We start from the raw sequence: 9252 nt of genomic DNA, 5'->3' as shown, positions 1-9252 counted from the left end.
GTGGAGATTGGAAGCAAAATTAATAAATTTTTCCAAGTCCCGACGAAAGCATGAAGCAGCACTGAAGTAATCATCGATGTACTGGAGAAAGAGTTGTGGAAGGGGGCCGGAGTAGGACTGGAACAAGGAATGTTCCACATAACCCATAAAGACACTGGCATAGCTGGGGCCCATGTGGGTACCCATAGCCACACCTTTTATTTGGAGGAAGTGAGAGGAGTTGAAGGAGAAATTGTTCAGTGTGAGATTAAGTTCAGCCAGACAGAGGAGAGTAGTGGTGGATGGGAATTGTTCGGGCCTCTGTTCGAGGAAGAAGCTAAGGGCCCTCAGACCATCCTGGTGGGGGATGGAGGTGTAGAGGGATTGGACGTCCATAGTGAAGAGGAAGCGGTTGGGGCCAGGGAACTGGAAATTGTTGATGTGACGTAAGGTGTCAGAGGAATCACGGATGTAGGTGGGAAGGGACTGGACAAGGGGAGAGAGAAGGGAGTCAAGATAACGAGAAATGAGTTCCATGGGGCAGGAGCAAGCTGACACGATCGGTCTACCGGGACAGTTCTGTTTGTGGATTTTGGGTAGGAGATAGAAGTGGGCCGTCCGAGGTTGGGCGACTAGCAGGTTCGAAGCTGTGGGAGGAAGATCTCCAGAGGAGATGAGGTCAGTGACAGTCCTGGAAACAATGGCTTGATGTTCAGTGGTGGGGTCATGGTCCAGGGAGAGATAGGAGGAAGTGTCTGCGAGTTGACGCTCAGCCTCGGCGAGGTAGAGGTCAGTGCACCAGACAGCAACAGCACCACCCTTGTCAGTGGGTTTGATGACAATTTCAGAGTTGGACCTGAGAGAACGGAGTGCAGTAAGTTCAGAGAGAGAGCGATTAGAATGGGTGAGAGGAGCAGAGAAATTGAGACGACTAATGTCGCGCCGACAGTTCTCAATGAAAAGATCAAGAGAAGGTAAGAATCCAGAGGGAGGGGTCCAGGTGGAGGGAGAATATTGGAGGTGGGTATTGGAGGTGGGTCACATGCGCCGCCATATGAACACACTCGACCTCTCCCTCCAGCAGCACCGCCGTACCCTTTTTCAAAGCTGCGCGTGCCCCCAGTTTCATCTTATTCTTCATCTCATCCGACACCTCAACAAGAAACTTTTTCTCTTTCTCTCAAGTGCTAAGGAACGCAAGCTCCAACAACTCATCGACACCAACACCCATCTAGGACCCTCCACCCCTGCCTGTCCCTCCGTCCCCACCCCATCTTCCATTCCCAGCCCCAGCCGTGTATTCACTATACCCCCTGACCTTCCCCTCTCCGACGCTGAACATTCAGTGCTTAGCAAAAGACTTAGTTTCATACCCTTATGCCCTCATTTCAATGAATTACGGGCTCGGCACGATGCTGAACTCTTCTTCCGCCGTCTTCGTCTCCGGGCTCACTTCTTTGGGCAGGAGTCCTCTCCCCGTTCAACGGATCCTTTTACCCATCTCCAATATTCTCCCTCCACCTGGACCCCTCCCTCTGGATTCTTACCTTCTCTTGATCTTTTCATTGAGAACTGTCGGCGCGACATTGGTTGTCTCAATTTCTCTGCTCCTCTCACCCATTCTAATCTCTTTCTCTTTGAACTTACTGCACTCTGTTCTCTCAGGTCCAACCCTGACATTGTCATCAAACCCGCTGACAAGGGTGGTGCTGTTGTTGTCTGGCGCACTGACCTCTACCTCGCGGAGGCTGAGCGTCAACTCGCAGACACTTCCTCCTACCTCTCCCTGGACCATGACCCCACCACTGAACATCAAACCATTGTTTCCAGGACTGTCACTGACCTCATCTCCTCTGGGGATCTTCCTCCCACAGCTTCCAACCTGATAGTCGCCCAACCTCGGACGGCCCTCTTCTACCTCCTACCCAAAATCCACAAACAGAACTGTACTGGTAGACCGATCGTGTCAGCTTGCTCCTGCCCCACGGAACTCATTTCTCGTTATCTTGACTCCCTTCTCTCTCCCCTTGTCCAGTCCCTTCCCACCTACATCCGTGATTCATCTGACACCTTACATCACAACAACAATTTCCAGTTCCCTGGCCCCAACCGCTTCCTCTTCACCATGGACGTCCAATCCCTCTACACCTCCATCCCCCACCAGGATGGTCTGAGGGTCCTTAGCTTCTTCCTCGAACAGAGGCCCGAACAATTCCCATCCACAACTACTCTCCTCCATCTGGCTGAACTTAATCTCACACTGAACAATTTCTCCTTCAACTCCTCTCACTTCCTCCAAATAAAAGGTGTGGCTATGGGTACCCACATGGGCCCCAGCTATGCCAGTGTCTTTATGGGTTATGTGGAACATTCCTTGTTCCAGTCCTACTCCGGCCCCCTCCCACAACTCTTTCTCCAGTACATCGATGATTACTTCAGTGCTGCTTCATGCTCTCGTCGGGACTTGGAAAAATTTATTAATTTTGCTTCCAATCTCCACCCCTCCATCATTTTCATGTGGTCCATCTCTGACACTTCCCTTCCCTTCCTTGACCTCTCTGTCTCAATCTCTGATGATAGACTATCCACCAATATCCATTACAAGCCTACCGACTCCCACAGCTACCTCGACTACAGTTCCTCACACACCTCGCTTCCTGTAAGGACTCCATCCCATTCTCTCAGTTCCTTCACCTCCGTCGCATCTGTTCCGATGATGCTACCTTCAAAAACAGTTCCTCTGACATGTCCTCCTTCTTCCTTAACCGAGGTTTTCCACCCACGGTCGTTGACAGGGCCCTCAACCGTGTCTGGCCCATCTCCCGCGCATCCGCCCTCACGCCTTCTCCTCCCGCCCGGAAACATGATAGGGTTTTCCTTGTCCGCACCTATCACCCCACCAGCCTCCGCATTCAAAGGATCATCCTCCGCCATTTCCGCCAACTCCAGCATGATGCCACCACCAAACACATCTTCCCTTCACCCCCACTGTCGGCATTCCGTAGGGATCGTTCCCTCCGGGACAGCCTGGTCCACTCCTCCATCACCCTCTACTCCTCAACCCCCACCTATGGCACCTCCCCATGCCCACGCAAAAGATGAAACACCTGCCCCTTCACTTCCTCTCTCCTCACCGTCAAGGGCCCAAACACTCCTTTCAAGTGAAGCAGCATTTCATTTGCATTTCCCCCAACTTAGTCTACAGTATTCGTTGCTCCCAATGTGGTCTCCTCTACATTGGAGAGACCAAACATAAACTGGGCAACCGCTTTGCAGAACACCTGCGGTCTGTCCGCAAGAATGACCCAAACCTCCCTGTCGCTTGCCTTTTTAACACTCCACCCTGCTCTCTTGCCCACATATCTGTCCTTGGCCTGCTGCATTGTTCCAGTGAAGCCCAACGCAAACTGGAGGAACAGCACCTCATCTTCCGACTAGGCACTTTACAGCCTTCCGGACTGAATATTGAATTCAACAACTTTAGGTCTTGAGCTCCCTCCTCCATCCCCACCCCCTTTCTGTTTCTTCCCCCTTCCTTTTGTTTTTTTTCCAATAATTTATAAACATTTTTCTTTTCCCACCTATTTCCATTATTTTTAAATCTTTTATGCCCCCCACCCCCGCTAGAGCTATACCTTGAGTGCCCTACCATCCATTCTTAATTAGCACATTCGTTTAGATAATATCACCAACTTCAACACCTCTGTGTTCTTTTGTTCCTTTGTCTGTGACATCTTTTGATGATCTGCTCCTATCACTGCTTGCTTGCCCCTACAACCACAACCCCCCCCTTCACTTCTCTCCACCCCCCACCCCTCCCCACCTTAAACCAGCTTATATTTCACCCCTCTCACTGTAAAGAAAAATCAGTTCTGTTGAAGGGTCATGAGGACTCGAAACGTCAACTCTTTTCTTCTCCGCCGATGCTGCCAGACCTGCTGAGTTTTTCCAGGTAATTCTGTTTTTGTTTTACACATTTAGGTTTGTTATGATCCCAACTGATGTTACTACTGGACAAATCAGATTCCAGGGCGCATCCCAGCTTGATAGATCCTAACTTTTTTTTTTGTTTAGGTATGTGGAGAGTGGCTACTGAACAGAGTCATAGCGGTCAGCTGATGAACTTTTAATAAAATAATAAAACATTTATTAAACAAGAAAATATTAACTAGATTACAATACTCCTTCACCCACAACTATACCTTTTATGGTTACATACAGATTTGCAAGGGTAACTCAAGTTACAAAAGCTATTTTATACTCTAATGTTCACAGTAAGTACGCAGCCCCTGTAAACCAATGGTTGACCTGTGGTCAGACACACAACACTCTGAAATCAAGTGACAGATGCTACCTCAAACAGATGATCTCTCAACTCCCCCTAGGTGCTTGTCACACCGGGAGCCAACCACTGAACTCCATCTTTCACACAAGGTCTTCTAACCTCCACTCTCAAAGAACTCACTCTGGAATCTTCTCTCAGGCGCCTTCCACAAGGATCCACCTCCAGAACTCTCCCCTGGCTGGCCATGTGCATTCAAACTTTCTTCCACACACTCTCTCTCACTGACTGAGCCATGCCAACAGAACGCCACCACTTCACATGCCCGCAGTACAGAGTTACAGACCTTCTGCTGTCCCCTTGGACCTTGCAGCTTCTCATACACCTATATTGTTTTAAATCTGCATCCTGCAGCTTTCTTCTCTTGAAGCTTGAAGTCTTCCTATATGCTCCTTTCCTTTACTTCCAAAGAACAAGAACTTTTTCAGACCTCTGCTCTTCCTTTGACTAGAAGGTCTTCTTGGGACCCCTTCTGTTCCACTCCCCTGGATTTGGTGACTTGCTTCTTCAGCTTCTGGAACCTGCTTTTGCAGTTCCTTCTCCTGTGTCCAGCTTCTCCTGGCAGCTGGCTTCAACTTTAGTTTAGGACTTGCTATCTGTCCCTTTGCTGTCCAGCCGATCTGTAATCCTGGCTTCAACTGAACTCAAACTGAGCTGAAGCTACTTTTCCCTGTGGAGCCTCCTGTTACTAGGCAACAGCACAATTTTTTTCTACTTTGTCTTTTTTTGTAACTCCTCTTCAAGAGTCATAAAATCTTCACGAAAATGCAGGCACCTTTTAAAGTGAAACTAAAACTCAACTTCTCCTTTTCTTAACACACAAGTACAGAAATACAAATTAAATTTAACATTAAAGCTAAAACTCATTCCTAACACCCACAAATATAAATATAACATTCCCTGACAGGTTTTAAAATTTTTTGTGTGATAAGTGGCTGACAGTGCAAGCTGATCACATCGTCGTGAGGAAAAAGTATCTGGGACCAGTGTGATCAGCACATGCAACTGTATATCTCTTTAATCAATCAGATTTTAGAGTTTGAAAATAAACAGTGGAAGGGCCGAGAAGGAATTGTAAAATTATTAAGTGAATTCAATGTCCAAATGAGAACAGAGAGCAATAAAGAGAGGGACAGAAAGATTGAATTAGGAGAGGGAGAAAAAGAGACAGAAATGAAACTTCACAAAACTTTTTAAATTTCTAACAATAAAATACTGAATGAGTAAGGCTCCAGTTAATTTTCATTGCCAGAGAGGTTAATTCACAACAATTAACACTTAGTACATTGTTAAAAGAGTATTTAGACCAGAATAACAAGACTTAACTTTCCTTGGCCAGTGTAATTTATACCAACTGCGCAAACAGAGGAACTTACACCATTCAGTGCATTTCAATTGGAAACCAGATGGTGAGATGCTGCATTCATGAAGTTAATAGTGAATAGCATAACTTGTACATTAACTTTTAGATATTCACATTTAACTGTGTATCTGTCCCTCTCCTGAAGTTGTGCCACTTACTCATACATAATGACGAGCACCATTAGCCTCACTATTATTTTGGCAGCAAACTTTGGCCCATTATATGACACTCCCCTGTGACTGGCACACACCATTTTGTGGGCTATCTCTTGTCCACTAACCACATTTGTCCAGCTGATTATTATGTGTTCCATGGCTGCCTATTACATTGTATGTACAAACCATATGAGACTGTATATTTTTGATAGTTATTTTCTTGTCTTTGTTTGTTCTCAGTGTTGATGATGATGACATTCAGTTTGAAGACTTTGATCAAGGTGGCCCAATGGCGGTGACAGAAGATCTCAAGGAAGGGGCAGCATCTTCCTGCAAAGACTCAGATGCCACTCACTAGAACCCAGATATTTGTGCGGAGGAAATTCAGCAAAAAATAGTAGTGTTTATTTAGTATAGTTGCTTCAGTTCTTGAGTTTTCAAGAAATTTGTAAGTTATCTCAATACTCCCAGGTTTTGTACAATGTGGGACATTTAAATTTTTGACAGTTAGAGAGGACTCTGCCCGCATGTGAACCATCCGAACCATGCACAGAAATTATCCTGAGCAGGATAGAGTTCCAGCTATTAAGAGGCCACAGGATGCTACCTGCTGGAGACCCAGGTGCAAATTTTGCTTTCAAACAGTAGAAATGCACATTAAGATACTGCTAGATGTTTTAGGGAAGAATGAAATATTTTCTTAATGGTAAATGATTACGAGGTATAGATGAGCAAATGGATTTAGATGTCCATGTTCACAAATCACGAAAAACTAGAGCGAGGGTAGAAAAAGTAATCAAAAAGACTACTGCACTGTTAGCCACTATCTCAAAGAGGCTGGAATACAAACTAGACAATTGTTACCTTTCAGTGTACAAAGCCTTGGTCAGACATCAACTGGACTACTGTGTTCAGTTTTGGACACCACACCTGAGAAAAGGCCTATTGGCTTTGGGAGGAGATGCACTGCAAATTCATCAGATTGGTACAAGGACTTAAAGGGTTAATAATAGGCACAGGTTCAATAAACTTGCTTTATATTCCCTTGAGTTTAGAAGGTTGAGGGGTGATTTAATTGAGGTATTTAACATATTGAAGGGATTTGATGGGTAAATACAGAGAAACTATTTCCTCTCCTGGAGGAATGTGGTTTATCCTTAAAATTAGAGAGATTATTTATGACTGAAGTGAGGAAGCACTTTTTAAACACAAGGTGGTGGAGATCTGGATCTCTCTTCATCAAAAGTTTGTGAATGCGGTTGAATTGAAATTTACAAGATGGAGATCAACAGATTTTTGATAGGTGAGGATATCGAGAGAGATGGAGCCATGACAGGAAATTAGAGTTGAACTGCAAATCAGCCATGATCTAACTGAGCAATGGAACAAACCAGAGGGCCTGAATAACCTATTCCTATGAATAGGAAGAGCCTTCCTCATTTGCACCAACCATGTGCTTTTATAACTTATTCCATAATTCTATTGTCCTTTGGATGGGAATGATCCCCCCGACTTTGTGTACTTTTCTTGCTCCTGAGTTTCTTCATTTTACAGCTTATGTCCATGGGGATTTGACTCCTTCACCACAGGGAGTAGTTAGCCTGTATCTGATTTGATAATTCCCTTTGTAATCTCAGCAATTTCATTTGATCAACTTTGAGTCTTTTCCAACTTTGTCAACTTTTTCTCTGAAGTTAAAGATTTGAGACAGTGGTGTAATGGTAATGTCACTGGACTACTAAACCAGAGGCCCAGGCTGTTGCTCTGGGGATAAGGGTTCAAATTGCACCAAGGCAACTGTTGGTGGAATTTGAATCAATTAATAAGTCTGGAATTGAAAGCTAGTCTCAGTAATGGTTACCTTGAAACCATTGTTGATTGCTGTAAAATCCCATCTGGTTCATTAAAGTCTTTTAGTGAAGAAAATTTGCCACCCTTACCTGGTCTGGCCTACATGTAGCTCTAGACCTATAGCAATGTGGTTGACTTCTAACTGCACCCTAAAATGGCTGAGCAAGCCACTCAGTTCAAGGGCAATTAGGGATGGGCAACAAATGCTGGTCCTGCCAGCGACACGCACATCCCATGAATGAATAAAGAAGTGCTCTTTGTAGTGCTCTTTGATTAGATGTTTTTTAATGAATAAACTTCTCAAACTTCGGAGATTGCACTGAAACTAAAACTTGTTGACTATCCATGTAAAGACAATCACTGCTCCGAATCACGAGGTTTGGACTTTGTCTGACAGTTCCCTTGCAGCCATTGATGTAGAAACTGCTAGCCATCACTTACTAACTGACTATGAGTAAAACAAAATTTAATGCCTAATTCAGATTCTTTCAATAAATGAAATAAAATAGATCAAATAGTCAACCTGTTCCATGCAATATTTATTATGGAAACTCAAGAGTCCAACTTTAAAGGGAAGTCCACTGATTAAAAACAGAGGCAGGAAACCTTGTAAAATGACTGTGGGTGCATATATTTAGGGATACCTTTTAATAAAGCGAGGAACTAATGTTGAATAAGCCATTGTCGGTTTATTATGGCAGTTCTGGGCCACCATTATAAAAAGGATATTCAACCATGGAAAGGCTATAGCAGCTTTGAGTAGAAAGATATCGGGAAGGAGAAGGTATAAAGGTAAACAAAGACTCAACAAAGGTTGGGCGGAGAGTTAATAGAACCAAAAATAAAATTCTGAATGGTTTTTGAGTGGTTGATTAGGATGATGAGGTACATTTCAAGGGCAGTTGAACAGACAAAATGCTAATTTGATGGGAGAGATTGTTGCTTTGCTTAAATGTCAGTGTTTAACTTTTGAATCAAATGCTTGCAATCCTCCAGTTAGGGTTCAATATGGGCTCTTCAAGTCTTTCAGTCATAAGTATAGGTGAAAAAAGGACCAATGATTAGTGAAGGAGGAATTAAAGTTGTGACTTCACACTGCTTGCTTTGAATTGCTTTCTCAATGTGTTGTGACATGTCTTCAGCTTGGGGATTAGTGACCAGTGTAAGACTGAGCAGTTGGCACTCGGTTGCTCTTGGTCATTTCTTCGCAGCACTAACTCAGCAAAACCTTGGCAACACAAAACTGTTTGATTCATTGTATTTGACTTCAACATCTAAAGGGAATTGCCACTGTTTATTTGAAGGAGTTTCCAAAAAGCTATTTCCAAAACTGGACACAACCCCAGAATTTATAATGCTCCTTTCAAACTCACTGTATACAGTGAAATGCTGACTACAGGTTTGAGGGAACTTACATCAGCTAAATCTGCACTGCTGATTTATATAATGGCAGGTGCCTTTTACAAAATCTAAATTTACAGGAAAACTTAGATGAATTATACATAAATGATTGTGTTTAAATTATTTATGAAAAAGATACAACTGTTCTTATCCCATCAGTT

Source organism: Carcharodon carcharias, chromosome 2, assembly GCF_017639515.1.
Source record: "Carcharodon carcharias isolate sCarCar2 chromosome 2, sCarCar2.pri, whole genome shotgun sequence".
Taxonomy (NCBI): domain Eukaryota; kingdom Metazoa; phylum Chordata; class Chondrichthyes; order Lamniformes; family Lamnidae; genus Carcharodon; species Carcharodon carcharias.
The sequence above is the reverse complement of the archived record's forward strand: the minus strand, read 5'-3'. Positions refer to the sequence as shown.